Below are 4,447 nucleotides of genomic sequence, written 5' to 3'. Positions count from 1 at the left end.
GAGCCCAGTGTCTCTGAAGCAAGATCGCTGCACATCATTGCTGGCTGAAACCAGTCAATCAACAGAGTCTAGCACAAGGGAAAAAAAAAGCAAAGAGTAATAACCTGGTGAACAACAAACCATCATCAGAAAAAGAGAAAAGGAAAAGGAGTGGATGGAACTCTTAGCGGAACAATATAATGTATGGAATACTCCTTCAGTGTACTTACATCATGGTCGACATGTTCAGTACATAAGCATTTCCAAGTCTCGATTTTATTGGTCTAGCTCGTATTTCGCTCACATAAGGGGATTTTTTTACAAGCAAAAGCAGCAAAAGACCATGAAGCCTTATTATTACGACCAACAGATATAAGTTTAACTATCGACAAAATGGGGCATCTGAAAGGAAGGTAGTATGGTTAAGACATTATTTCCCTTCGAATGAGCAATATGCATAAGTGAGCGCCCAACCAAACCATAACAAACTATAACTCTACTTGAGACTGACTAAAATTCAGAAAGTTTTATGCTTTTCTTCTATAATGTAAAGATCATCACAAAGATTCCAACTCTTGTTCACCAAAATTATACAGCTTTGAGTAGAAATTTTCATTTATATACACCACTTATGGTTGAGGATGAACCATACACAATATTTGATGGAGTGAAATGAAATTAAGTTTTGCAAGGCTAGAGAAAACTTATTATCAGTTCAAGCATTTTTTACCTCTTTCACATGCTACCTTTTGCATCTCCAACATCCATCTGAACCATAAAAAAAAGCAAAAAGCTATGTGTGAAATAGGTACGGGTGTATCCAATGTAGAAATTTTAAGATAAATGTACAGATAAGAAATCAGTAAAAAAGATAATATAACTTCAAGAAACCACCAACTCACATGCAGTCATCCTATCACAACTGAAACAATAGCTATCAGTACATCATTCCTACATATATAACCAGTTAACACCAAATTTGTTACCTCGGGAACCACCTATCCAGCAACAACTGTTTGTGACACATGAACTCACTACTGGCAGCATCACACTGCAGGTAAAAATAAAGATCTAGGAGGGAAACAGGAAAAAACATGGCAACTTGATTGGTAGAATATACAGTCACAAACCAGATACGACAGTAGCTTGAAATCTAAATGCTAGATAGTATAGAATGCATGTTAGAAACATCACCAGGCAACTTAATTGGCAGCACAGCATTGCCTTCTGTTCATTGACGGTCAATCTGGTGCAAGCATCCCATCCATTTTGGAATACATCAGGTAGCATGCATTCATGAAAGAGAGAAAGAAAGCTCTCAAAAAATACCTAGCAATAATCCATTAGTGCTTGTTGGAATAGAACAAAAATGAGAGAAATATGGGACCTGACTCGTCAATCTCAAAGACCACTACAAAAGCCATGTTCTACAGCACATTATTATCAACAATGCATGCCAGATCTCAGGAACAAAAGGCAGCTCACAAACAAGGCCATTAACTGGATGAATAAGAATTGATAGTGGATACTAAAGCTAGCAATTTTCGCCAGTACACTCGAATGATCAAATCTAGTGTAGAAATCACGGGGCAACATAGATCATAGGTTCACATGAGCATTTAATCAAATAAATAAGGATTAGAAAGCAGCATCAAGGTGTGTTTGTGTGTGTGACTAAGAGAGAGAGAGAGAGAGAAACCTTGCATTTGTGGCTCCTGCCTATGCTGGGATCGAAGGGAGCAAGATCCTCTCCATATGATTCCACCTTCATGGGTGCAGCTAGCAGCTAGGCACCCTCACCTTACCGGATTAAGTCGCTTCCGCTGCGTCCTCCACGGGAACGTGCGTTTGTTTAATGTGTCATTTTAATCTTATAGAGGAACAGAAATGAACATGATAAGAAAGATCTTGTGCTTTAAATCACATAGATGAGGGACTGAACAAAACTATACCTTAATTTTGTGGCAGTCTAACAGTTTAAGCATTGCTTGCATTTGCTTACAAGATACAAGACCAAGATCTAATCACTTATCAGTGTATCATGTGCTGAGATTTAACTTTATATCACATTACACCTGGCCATGAACTAATGATCACTTGCCTATTTTCTTGTTAACAATGGATTAATATAACATTGAAAAGGTCAGGCAAGAATCACAAACCAAGTAGGCAAAGCGCGTGCAGCCCAAGCCGGGAATTATTTTGAATATTCTTGTAGAAGCTATCTGGTCTCATTCCTCTGTGAAGAATGGTATTGAGATAGTCTCTCCATAGCAGTAAAGTTGCAACCCACAAACTCCAATTGCATTCATGACGGATGCATTGTGAATCACCTTCACTTCTACCCCCATTTTCTTGGCACGAACAACCAGATCGGTATGTGTAGTTGCCCTGAAAATCCCATCCCAATGGAAATAGAGAAAAAGAAATTACTCATAACACTAACAAAAGCTTACAAGCAATCCCAATCAGACTTCCAACATGCGCAATGGCATACATGTGTTTGTACATAAGCACAAAATAAAGAAGCTCTTGCCTACTGTTCAACAAAGGTAGGTGTAAATATGTAACTGGCATAAATTTAGCATGTATAGACATGGAACTAGCATGATGAACAGATTTCAAGCCTCAAGGAGACAATCAATCAACTCTAGGCCTAAAATACATCTATGAATCATGGGATGTGACACAATCCAACAAATTTAGATGAAATTCATGCATACAAGTTGACCCAAGAACATATTGGTACTAAAAGTGCTTGGTGTGTGCTCCATCATTGGTATCCTCATGTTCATGGACACCAACTCAACAACAGAATGCCAAATTCAGTCACTCGTATCCAGAACTCTATTTGAGAGATGAGCACATATCTGCCATATACAGAAGCTCCAGCACAGCCAACTCAAAAATGGGAAAGAAGCAAAGCAACAGTTACCCAAATGGGTCGTCGACCACGAGCAAGGCAACATCCACGTCGGCGGCTTCGAGCAGCACCTGGTCGACGCGCTCCTCCACCGTTATCTCCTTCCCGTACAGCTTCTCCTGGACGCAACAAACGAGCGAGCGGCGACGCCTGTGAGCAACAGCTCCCCGGACTGACCACGAAGGCATTTCATTGAACAGGTGGTGGACAGACATGAGAAGGGAGCTGTACCAGGTTGGTGAGCGCCACCGAGTAAAAAGAGGCCGAGGGAGAGGAGGGAGGTGTAGGCCTCCATGTAGATCTTGGAGCAGCTGCGCACGGCGTCGAGCCCCCGCACCATGATGTCGCGCTTGTCGCCGAGGCCGAGGCCCATGATGTAGAGCATGGTGGCGGCAGCGGGTGGGTGAAGGACGAAGTGGCGGCTGGAGGGAGCAAGCCTCTCCGTGCAGGGCATTGAACCTGAGGAATTGGAAGGAGGAGGATCGGCGAGCGAGGTGCTCGGCGGTGTTTGTGCTGCCTTGCTCCGCCGCCGCCACCCCGAGGGACCCCGCTCCTCGCAGTATCTGGCGCTGCAGCCGGCCCTCGATTGGCAGAAATATCGGAGATGGCCACGGCGGGTGCGGGGATGGAGAGCAGCGGGAGCCCGCACCCGGAGATGCATGGGCCTTCCTACGTATACTCATCGCACTCGTCACGAGAAGATCTCACATGATATGGTCAAACTTGAAGATTCAGCAACGGAAGATTCAAGATTTCAAGATCAACACGAGGCTTGGCAGTACTCGGGTTCCTTTCGGGTTCCTTCTTGAGACTCAACCAAATGAAGTACTCGGAGAACACCATAACAAGTCAGCAATATCAACAGAAGAACTCGGAGCACCCGTATTTAACTATAAAGTACTCGGAGGTTTGTTGTATATACATATTTAGGCCCACCAGATAGGGTATACAATCCTACAAACAGGGCTATGCACCCGAGCGTATTTGACATGAAGACTATGGTATAGGGTGACGTGGTCTATATGGGAAACTGGGAGCTAGACTAGGACCAGGAAACTACTCGTGGAGACCGAGTAGGACTCCTCAAGTCGTATCCTACTAGTTTCTAGTAAACAACCAACCTGTAACTCTTCTTCTCCCAGATATATAAGGCGGGCAGGGACCCCTCCAAAGGATCAAATCCCATCGAGCATGAATAATCCAATACAACATACATGACATAGAGTATTACGCTATTCAGCGGCCCGAACCTATCTAAATCATGACATTTGGCTAGGCAGCTCACCTCGATGGCGGTGCCCCTCCTCCCTCGTGGCATCCACTACCAACTTGCTTCTGACGTTCATGAACCATCCTCATTGGCCACTGCACTGTTAAGCCCTTACGGTCATGCATCTGCATAAAGCTTTCGTGGTAACATTCTGGATATAATCTGATTGCATAAGTTCTACTTATATCTACCTTTCTTCTATAATCTTGTTGATTTTGCAGATTAATGCCAGTTTTCAACTTTCATCTGTTGTCGAGAAAGAAAGAATTTTCTTA

The 4,447-nt window shown here is 43.2% G+C and overlaps 1 pseudogene; it reads right to left on the bottom strand.

Annotated features, from left to right (window-relative positions):
* Positions 1-2,133: 2,133 nt before the first annotated feature.
* On the bottom strand, positions 2,134-3,532 carry LOC117853542 (probable diphthine methyl ester synthase; annotated as a pseudogene).
* Between the last annotated feature and the right edge of the window lie 915 nt (positions 3,533-4,447).

The sequence above is a fragment of the Setaria viridis genome, chromosome 4 (assembly GCF_005286985.2).
Source record: "Setaria viridis chromosome 4, Setaria_viridis_v4.0, whole genome shotgun sequence".
NCBI lineage: Eukaryota > Viridiplantae > Streptophyta > Magnoliopsida > Poales > Poaceae > Setaria > Setaria viridis.
This window is presented reverse-complemented; position numbering and strand designations above follow the sequence as displayed.